Source organism: Physeter macrocephalus, chromosome 4 (genome assembly GCF_002837175.3).
Source record: "Physeter macrocephalus isolate SW-GA chromosome 4, ASM283717v5, whole genome shotgun sequence".
Lineage (NCBI taxonomy): Eukaryota > Metazoa > Chordata > Mammalia > Artiodactyla > Physeteridae > Physeter > Physeter macrocephalus.
In genome coordinates, this window is record NC_041217.1 from 31246154 (window position 1) to 31258063 (window position 11910).

Consider the following 11910-nt stretch of genomic DNA (forward strand, 5'->3'; position numbering starts at 1 on the left):
GCCGCGGAGCGGCTGGGCCCGTGAGCCATGGGCGCTGAGCCTGCGCGTCCGGAGCCTGTGCTCCGCAACGGGAGAGGCCACAACAGAGGGAGGCCCGCATACACAAAAAAAAAAAAAAAAAAAAAAAAAAATTGTTTAAACTTGTCCAGAATTTTTAGATGTAGATTAAGTTGTAATTATGTTTCAGGAACTCTTGATGTTACAATTTTAAAAGTAAGGGAAAATACTTGTTTGTATTTAATTTTTTTCCCTTTTTTTCCCCTCCACTGATTTCGTAAAAATAGAACAACTTTCAGTATTCGTGACATAGATATCAGGCAGAATAATATTGGGAAACTCCTAGTATTTAACATCAGACATTTAGCAGGTGTTAATGATGAAATTTTGTGTTCAAACATTAATAGCTTTAATAAGTAGTTTAAGGAGTCAACTTCAGAATTAGTTATGCTGTTAATGAAATGATTACCACCTGATAATAGAATTTCAAGAACATATTTTATTAATGAAAGTGTAATGAACAAAAACCAATTATGCTGAAGTTGCTACAGTGATTTAAGTTTATTTGAAATATTTTTGCTTCCATTTACATCCTTGCAAAGTGAATTTTTATGTTTTTCAAAATAAAGGGGAATTGAACCCCTAGACACACCCTCCCCCAAGGAGCTCACCCATTTTGAAGCCATGTAAACTGTTTAATATATAGTGAGAGACTATGGCCCCCAAAGTCTTGCAACAGTTAATTCATGTACCATACAAAGAATAGTCTTTGTGATAGTTTATTTCCAGATAGCTGCCTTTAATTTTTTCCCTCCTGATACCATTCCCCCATCATACAGTGGAATCTATTTTTTATGTCATTCCCCCATGGAAAAGTAGAATCTATTCCCTTCCTCCCCTTGAAACTGTGCTGGATTGAGAGACTTGATTGACCAACAGAATGCAGAGGAATGATGTTCTGGGACTTTTGAAGCTAAGTAATTGGAAGCCTTAAAGCTTGGTATGCTTTTGCTTTCTCTTAAAATGCTCTGGGGGAAGCCAGCTACCACTTTAGAAGTTTCACTCCTGTGGCACCACTAATGTAATAAGCCCAAGCAACTTGGAGAGGTCCTGGAGTGTGAGAAGCTATATGGAGAATGAGAGGTACCCAGGAGCACTGAGAAGCCAAATATGTGAGTGAAAAAGCCATGCTGGGAACAGGTCTTCAAGCCACAGCCACCCCAGTTGATGCCACAGGGAAGAGAGGAACTGCCCAGTGAAGCCTTTCCCCAAATCCTAACTTACAAAATTTTGAACAAAATAAAATGGTTGTTTAAGCTAATAAATTTTGGCATTGTTTGTTACTCAGTGATAACTGCAATACAAAAAAATAATCTTCTCTTAGAAATTTGGTGTCATTGATCCATCGACAGTTCACAAATACTTTTTTTCCCACTGTGTGACATTGGTATGAGCTGATCTACTTACACTCTTTCACATAGTTTCGATTGTGATCAGTCACAAACATTTATAAGACAACTGGGCAGAGTTCAAGATGCAGATTCTGGATGGAGAAGATGGAGAAACGAAACAGCTTATATAGTAGTAAAGCCTCCAACCCTGGCTTCCTGTAGCTCAATAAACTTCCAAGGAATAATGGAAAAAATGTGCAGGATTCAGCCTGTTGGGTCAATTTCATAAGGGTATATATATATATATATATATATATATATATATATATTTTTTTTTTTTTTTTTTTTTTAGGCTCCGGACGCGCAGGCTCAGCGGCCATGGCTCACGGGCCCAGCCGCTCCACGACATGTGGGATCCTCCCAGACCAGGGCGCGAACCCGGTTCCCCTGCATCAGCAGGCGGACGCGCAACCACTGCGCCACCAGGGAAGCCCAGGGTATATTTCTTATATTAACATTAGAATTAGAGTAACATTAATGTTAATCTAATTAACATTAGATTCCTTCCTTCCACCAACTTGCAGGAAGAAATCAAGTGGAACAGTTAAGAAAATGTTGCCTTAAATAAGGTGAATAATACAAATGCAGTCTAACTAAGCATAAGCTCTATCTATGATTATTTGGGTTATTAAATAATTTGCCCTACAATCACCTTTAGCAATATAACTGAAAATTTTTAATTATAAGCCCTGAAATTAAAAACTCAATAGTTATAAAACACAGAGACTTGTGACAAAGACTTGACCATGAAAAATAAAGTCTGAAATAATTTCCTTCTAAAAGTGAAAATTTTTGATATATCACATTGTGGTGATGAATAAAAATGTAGGTTTTTGTTTAAGAAACCAACATGAACAAGCTAGAGGAATTCAAATTATTTTAATAAAATATATTTTCTTCACTGTAGTTTTTTTTTTTATTGCGGTACGCGGGCCTCTCACTGCTGTGGCCTCTCCCGTTGAGGAGCGCAGGCTCCGGACGCGCAGGCTCAGCGGCCATGGCTCACGGGCCCAGCCGCTCCACGGCATGTGGGATCTTCCCGTACCGGGGCACGAACCCGTGTGCCCTGCATCGGCAGGCGGACTCCCAACCAACTGCGCCACCAGGGAAGCCCCACTGTAGTTTTTAGAAATGAAAGATGAGAGGATTGAAACCAAAAATATGACAAGAGAAAATATAAAAACTCTGCTCCCAGGTAATGCTCAGATGAAAATAACATACATGCTCATGTCTCATAAATGTATCTTTTTATCACAATTTAATATTAAAATATTTATGCTTTTCTATTTCCTTTGTATTGAATTTTTTAGCCCTAGTTGGAGACAATAAATCAGAAATTAAAAGACATTGAGTTTTAGACTTTTTACAGCCTGACATGTCATTGATTAATGTAAATATTTAGAGTTTAGAAAGCTCTAAAAAGTTACAACTTTATTTAGAAAACAAGGGAAACTGTGCACAGTTACAGTTTTTACCTTTTATTACTATTGTATTGCAATCAATTATCCTGTCAATATTTTTGCTTTTTTTCTTAAGGGAACTAGATATGGTGTTTTTATTTTATTTTTCTGATAATCTCTTTTCATTATTCTATTATACTTCAAAGGGCATTTGGCAGCATTTCAGAGACATATTCAGAATAGATAAGCCTGGGTCATTAGCACCAAGACATGGCCCACTCAAGAGCCTGTAGGCCCCAGTGCTGGGACACAGCAGGCTAAACAACAAACAAGGTGGAACACAGTCCCTCCCATCAACAGACAGGCTGCCTAAAGACTTCCTGAGCCCACAGTACCTCCAGACATACCCCTAGACACAGCCCTGCCCATAAGAGGTCCAAGATCCAGCTCCACCCACCAATGGGCAGGCATCAGCCCCTCTCACTAGGAAGCTTGCATAAGCCTCTGAGCCAGCCTCACCCACCAGGGGACAGACACCAAGAGCAAGAAAACTAAAAGCCCACAGCCTGTGTAACTGAGTCCACAAACACAGGTCAGAACCTACTTTGTGACCTGCTGGTCCCCGGCCCTTGGGTGACAGAAGAGGAGTGTACTGCTGGGACACATAGGACACCCCCTACAGAGGGCCACTTCTCCAATGTCAAGAAACATAATTAACTTTCCACATACATAAAAGTACAAATAGAAATTTAGACAAAATGAGACATCAGGGGAACATGTTCCAGACAAAGAAACAATATAAAACCCCAGAAGAAGAACTAAGTGACGTGGAGATAGGCAATCGACCTGAGAAAGAGTTCAGAGTAATGATCGTAAAGATAACCCAAGAACTCGTGAAAAGAATGGATGCACACGGTGAGAAGTTACAAGAAGTTTTTAACAAAGTTAGAAAATATAAAGAACATCCAAACAGAGTTGAAGAATACAATAAATGAAATGAAAAAATACACTAGAATTAATCAATTGCAGAATAAATGAGGCAGAAGAACAGATAAGTGAGCTAGAAGACAGAGTGGTGGAAATCACTGCTGCAGAAGAAAGAAAAAAGAATGAAAGAAACAAGGACAGTTTTAGAGACCACTGGGACAAAGTCAGACACACCAATATTCACATTATAGGGGTCCCAGAAAGAGAAGAGAGAAGGAAAGAGCCTGAGAAAATATTTGAAGACATAATAGCTGAAAACTTCCATAACATGGGAAAGAAAAGTTACCCAAGTCCAGGAAGCTCAGAGTCCCATACAGGATTAACCCAGGGAGGAACATGCTGAGGCACATACTACTCAAACTGACAAAAATTAAAGATAAAGAAAAAATATTAAAAGCAATGAGGGAAAAGTAACAAATAACATACCAGGGAATCCCCATAAGGTTATCAGCTGATTTTTCATCAGAAACTCTGCAGGCAAGAAGGGAGTGGCATGATATATTTAAAGTGATGAAAGGGAAAAACCTACAACCAAGAATACTGTACCCAGCAAGACTCTTATTCAGATTCAACAGAGAAATCAAAAGCTTTAGATACAAGCAAAAGGTAAAAGAATTCAGCCTCACTAAATCGGCTTTACAACAAATGCTAAAGGAACTGCTCTAGGCAGAAAGAAAAAGCCACAACTAGAAAAAAGAATTACAACCTGGGAAAGCTCACTGGTAAAGCAGACATACAGTAAAGGTAAGAAATAATCCACACACAAGTATGATATCTAAACCAGTAATCATGAGAGGAGGAGAGTACAAATGCAGGATATTTGAAATGCATTTGAAATTAAGAGATCAGCAACTTAAAACAATCATGTGTGTGTGTGTGTGTGTGTATATATATATATACACACACACACATATATATACAGTGTGTGTACATATATATATATGTGTACACACACACACTGCTATATCCAAATCTCATGGTAACTGCAAACCAAAAATCTGTAATAGATACATACACAAAAAAGAAAAAGGAATCCAAACACAACACTAAAGAAAGTCATCAAATCACAAGAGAAGAGAACAAAAGAGGAAAGGAAAACCTACAAAAATAAATCCAAAACAATTAACAAGATGGCAATAAGAACATACATATCAATAATTACCTTAAGTAGAAACGGATTAAATGCTCCAACCAAAAGACATACACTGGCTGAATGGGTACAAAAACACGAACCATATATATGCTGTCTACAAGTGACCCACTTCAGATCTAGAGACACATAAGACTGAGAGTGAGTGGATGGAAAAAGGTATTCCATGCAAACGGAAATCAAAAGAAAGTTGGAGTAGCAATACTCATATCAGACAGACTTTAAAACAAAGACTGTTACAAGAGACAAAGAAGGGAACTACATAATGACCAAGGGATCCATCCAATAAGAAGATATAACAATTTAAATATATATGCACCCAACATAGGAGCACCTCAATATATAAGGCAAATGTTAACTGACATAAAAGAAGAAATCAACACTAACATAATAATAGTGGGGGACTTTAACAGCCCACTTACATCAATGGACAGATCATCCAGACAGAAAATCAGTAAGTAAACGTGGTCCTTAAATGACACATTAGACCAGAAGGACTTAATTGACATTTAGAGAGCATTCCACCTGAAAGCAGCAGAATACACATTCCTTCTCAAGTGCACATGGACCATTCTCCAGAATAAATCAAATGTTGGACCACAAAGCAAGCCTTGGTAAGTTTTTAAAAATGGAAATCATTTCCAACTACAACATTATGAGATTAGAAATCAACTACAAGAAAAAACTGCAAAAAACACAAACACATGGAAGCTAAACAATATGCTAACTAAACAAGCAATGGAACACTGAAGAAATCAAAGAAATGAAAAAAAAAAACCTAGAAACAAATGAAAACAAAAATATGAAGATCCAAAACCTATGGGATACAGCAAAAGCAGTTCTAAAAGGGAAGTTTATAGCAATGCAATCTTACCTCAGGAAATAAGAAAATCTCAAGTAAACAACCTAACCTTACACCTAAAGGAACTACAGAAAGAAGAACAAACAAAACCCAAAGGTAGTAGAAAGAAAGAAATAATAAAGATCAGAGCAGAAATAAATGAAATAGAGATGAAGAAAACAATAGAAAAGATCAATGAAACTAAAAGCTGGTTCTTTGAGAAGATAATCAAAATTGATAAACCTTTAGCCGGACTCATCAAGGAAAAGAAAAAGGGAGAGGGCCCCAATCAATAAAATTAGAAATAAAAAAGGAGATGTTACAACTGACACCACAGAAATACAAAGGGCCATAAGAGACTAGTACAAGCAACTATATGCCAACAAAATGGACAACCTAGAAGAAACAGAAAAATTCTTAGAAAGATACAATCTCCCAAGACTGAACCAGGAACAAATAGAAAATATGAACAGACCAACTACAAGTACTGAAATTGGATCTGTGTTTTAAAATCTCCCAACAAATAAAAGTCCAGGACCAAATGGCTTCACAGGAGAATTATATCAAAAACTTAAAGAGTTAACACCCATCCTTCTCAAACTATTACAAAAAACATTGCAAGGGAAGAACTTCCAAACTTATTCCATGAGGCTGCCATCACCCTGATACCAAAACCAGAAAAGATACCACAAAAAAAAAAAAAAAGAAAAAAATTACAGGCCAATATCACTAATGAACATAAACGCAAAAATCCTCAACAAAATACTAGCAAACCAAATCCAACAATACGGTAAAAGGATTATACACCATGATCAAGTGGGATTTATCCAAGAGATGCAAGGATTTTTCAATGTCCACAAGTCAATCAGTGTGATACATCACATTAACAAATTGAAGAATAAAAACATTTGATCATCTCAATAGGTGCAGAAAAAGCTTTTGGTAAAATTCAACATCTATTTATGATAAAAACTCTCCAGAAAGTAGGCATAGCAGGAACCTACCTCAACATAATAAAGGTCATATGTGACAAACCCACAGCTAACATCATACTCAGATGTGAAAAGCTGAAAGCATTTCCTCTAAGATCAGGAATAAGAAGAGGATGTCCACTCACACCACTTTTATTCAACATTGTTTTGGAAGTGCTAGCCACAGCAATCAGCGAACACAAAGAAATAAAAGGAATCCAACTTGGAAAAGAAGAAGTAAAACTGTCACTCTTTGCAGATGACATGATACTATGCATAGAAAATGTACCTAAAGATGCTGCTGGAAAACTACTATAGCTCATCAATGAATTTGGTAAAGTAGCAGGATAGAAAATTAGTGCACAGAAATCTGCTGCATTTGTATACACTAACAACGAAAGATCAGAAGGAGAAATTAAGGAAACAATCCCATTTACCATTGCATCAGAAAGGATAAAACACCGAGGAATAAACCCACCTAAGGAGGCAAAAGACCTGTACTCCAAAAACTATAAGACAATGACAAAAGAAATCGAAGATGACACAAACAGATGGAAAGATATACCATGTTCTTGGATAGGAAGACTCAATATTGTGAATATGATTATACTACCCAAGGCAATCTACAGATTCAATGCAATCCCTATCAAATTACCGATGGCATTTTTCACAGAACTAGAAAAAAAATTTTACAATTTGTATGGAAACACAAAAGACCATAATAGACAAAGCAATCAGGAGAAAGAAAAATGGAGCTGAAGGAATCAGGCTCCCTGAGTTCAGACTCTACTTCAAAGCTACAGTAATCAAGACAGTATGGTACTGGCACAAAAACAGAAATATAGATCAATGGAAGGGTAGAAAGTCCAGAGATAAACCCTTGCCCCTATGGTCACCTAATCTATGACAAAGGAGGCAAAAATATATAACGGAGAAAAGACAGTCTCTTCAATAAATGGTGTTGGGAAAACTGGACAGCTACATGTAAAAGAATGAAATTAGAACACTCCCTAACACCATACACAAAAATAAACTCAAAATGGATTAAGACCTAAATGTAAGGCCAGACACTATAAAACGCTTAGAGGAAAACATAGGCAGAACACTCTCTGACATAAATCATAGCAAGATCTTTTTTGATCCACCTCCTAAAGGAAATAAAAGCAAAAATAAACAAATGGGACCTAATTAAACTTAAAAGCTTTTGCACAGCAAAGGAAATCATAAATAAAATGAAAAGACATCCCACAGAATGGAAGAAAATATTTGCCAATGAAGTGACCAGCAAGGGATTAACCTCCAAAATATACAAACTGCTCATGCAATTCAATATCAAAAAAACAAACAACCTAGTCAAAAAAATGGATGGAAGATCTAAATAGACATTTCTGCAAAGAAGACATACAGATGGCCAAAAAGCACATGAAAAGATGATCAACATCACTAATTATTAGAGAAATGTAAATCAAGACTACAATGGTCAGAATGGCCATCATCAAAAAGTCTACAAACAATAAATGCTAGAGAAGGTGTGGAGAAAAGGGAACCCTCCTACACTGTTGTTGGGGATGTAAACTGGTACAGCCACTATGTAGAACAGTATGGAGGTTCCTTAAAAAACTAAAAATAGAGCTACCATATGATCCAGCAATCCTACTCCTGGGCATACATCCAGAGAAAACCATAATTTGAAAAGTTATGTGCACACCAATGTTCACTGCAGCACTACTTACAATAGCCAGGACATGTAAGTAACCTAAATGTCCATCAATGGATGAATGGATAAAGAAAATGTGGTACATATATACAATGGAATATTACTCAGCCATAAAAAAAAGAACAAGATAGGGCTTCCCTGGTGGCGCAGTGGTTGAGAGTCCGCCTGCCAATGCAGGGTACATAGGTTCATGCCCCGGTCCGGGAAGATCCCACATGCCGTGGAGCAGCTAGGCCCGTGAGCCATGGCCGCTGAGCCTGTGCATCCGGAGCCTGTGCTCCGCAACGGGAGAGGCCACAACAGTGAGAGGCCCGCGTACCGCAAAAAAAAAAAAAAAAAAAAAAAGAAAAAAGAAAAGAAAAAAATAATGCCATTTGAGGCAACATGGATGGACTTAGTGATTGTCATACTGAGTGAAGTCAGACAAAGACAAATATATCACTTATATGTGGAATCTAAAAAAATGATACAAATAAGCTTATTTACAAAGCAGAAATAGACTCATAGGCACAGAACACAGACTTATGGTTACCAAAGGGGAAGATAGGGGGATTAATTAGGAGTTTGGGATTAAAATATACACACTGCATATAAAATAGATAACCAACAGGACCTACCATATACTCAATATCTTGTAATAACCTATAATGCAAGAGAATGTAAAGAAAGTATATATTCTTTTATATATATATAAAACTGAGTTCATATATATATAACTGAATCACTTTGCTGTACACCTTTAACACAACATTGTAAATCAACTATATTTCAATAAAATTTTTTTTAATTAAAAAAATGAAAGCTGAATCCTTAGGTGCCAAAGCTTCCCTATGAGTTTGAACTTTCAAAATAAAGAGAAAAGAGAATAGATAAGCCTGGGCTTGATGAGATGGGTTAATTTAAATATCTGAAATTTTCATTTTTGTAGGCACCTCACAGTCATTCTTATATCTTCCAACAAAGCTTGAAAATTAAACAATTGTTTTAATCCACTGTGTTTGCAGATAGTAAAGAGACCCTCCAAGCTTCCTTTTATACTTTTAAACATTATTTTTTACTTCTGCCTCCAAAATCTTAAGTTAAACCATTTGGACACTGTGCTTACTGGTTTAAATACTTCAGGACTTGGTATAGGTGCTGTTTGTCACTACAGATTCCTTCTCTGTCATGTGTGAAGCACAAGGGAGAATGAGCATATAACTTGTTTTGAAAATCGTTCTGAGGGTAGCTCCACTTCAAAAGCTTCGGGTCCAACTTTGAAGTTCGCTCCACTTCAAAAGCTTTGCCTTGAAGTGTGTTATGGAGAGAAATACACACCAAGACATCCTGAATTTTAAGGTTTATTGAGAATTACTTCCTGTGGAGAAAAATAAAAGCAAGATAATAAATGAGGGGAAATCAATCTGAAATAAAACTTGAAGAGATGTAGAAATAGAATTTTTATTTATAAAAAAAGCTTTATTTTGCAAAAGTTTTAGACACTTTTTCTTCATGGTTTATTCTATTAGTAACTTTAAACTAAAAGATTGTTCATTCCAAATAAAATAATATTGTAACTATTTGAGTATTTTTAAATCCAATAAAATTTAAAATAGCATTAAATAGAGACCACCATATAGAGTCAAGGGTAACAAAGAATAATGCTATTTGTCTTTGTCATGTAAAACCAGTTTAAAGTATCACTTCCTGAAATGAGGAACAGAAGAAATATAGTATAAAAGATACATGTTATTTGCATTTATTTAGAAGTTACACTTAAACTATGATAGTCCCTTAAGGACAGGGGTGTTTTCTGTTTTGTTCACTGATGTGTCTCTTTCACTAGGTTAATGGCAGCCACATTGTGAGTACTCAAAAATCATTTACTACGTAAATGAATCAATGACTAATAAACCAGAGAGGATACAGAGAAAAGATAGCAAAGTGTTCTCAGGAATAGAATGTGAATGTTTACTACTCACAGATTATTAAAATCAGAAATTATCTAAACCTTTGCTCCTCAAAGTGTGGTCCGCAGACCAGCAGCATCAGCATCACCTGAGAGTTTGTCAAGATGTGCAGCTTCTTAGAGCCCATCCAGATGTACTGAATGAGAATCTGCATTTAAGAAAAGTGCAGGTGATTCACATGCACAATAAAGTTGGCAAAGCCCAGACTTAGATGACTTTGGTGTCCACAGTTGAGTCATATCTTAGGACACAGGGAGCAAGTGTGCTAACTTACCACAGGATGGGACTGAAATAAGAGGCCTTGAGGAAATGCATCGCACAGCTGATATGACAAAGAAGAGTCGACCTGAGGAATAGGCACAGCATCCAAAAGGAAACAGAAGTCTCTGAGCATAAACTTCAACAAAGTATGGATGAAGACCATACTTCCAAATAAGTGGGGGTGGTAGGGGTGGGGGAAGCAGTGGTCCATTCAGACAGGTTTCTTGGAAGTCCAAAAAGGCAGTAAACACCTTTTGGTTCCTTGGGTGGCCCATGTAGGTTACAGAGCCTCAGACACTGGGCTGGAATATAAGAGAAGGACTCTGAGGTTGGAATGAAAAAAGGAAGGAAGGAAGAAAGGAGTAAAGGTGGGAGGGAAAGAAGGAAGGATCCAGAAATGTGTGAGAAGACCAGAAGATAATCTCAGAACAGAAGAAAAGAAGGGAAAAAAAACTATTTCTATTAAAGATCTACTATGTGACAGACACTGACCAGATGCTTTGCATAGAGTATATGGTTAACTTCCACTAGATATGTATTATTATCTGAATTTGCAGATGAAAGGAAAAAAACTACTGAGGCTCAGAGAATAGAAAACCATAAATAGTCATTTCAGAGGAATCACATATGACCAAAACATATGAAAAGCTCAGCTTCGTGAGAAATCAGGGAAATGCAAATCAAGACCATTTTATAATTATAGATTTCTAAAAATGAAGAGGCCTGACAACACCAAGCTTTATAGCCCATGTGGATTAATAGGTTCTTTTATACATTACTGGTGGGAGTATAAATTGGTGTAATCACTTTGGAAAAAATTTCAGCATCATCTCATAAAACTGAAGATATGCATACCCTTCAAACTAGCAATTCCATTCTTAGACATATACTCTTAACTACAGACAATCTTGTGCACGTGAACAAAAAGACTTTTTGCAGCAGCATGAGATAATAATAGCCAAACTGGAAACAATTAAACATACATTGACTGAAGAGCAGATAGATAAATTGTGGTATAGTCATACAGTGGAATAATTTACAGCAATGAAAATTAATGAATTAAATCTGCATCCAGTAATATGGCTAAATCTTTGTAATATTTTATTTAGAGAAATAAGCAAGTTCTAAAAGACTACATATAATATGAAACCTTTAAGCAAATTAAACTAAAAATATTGAAGCATAT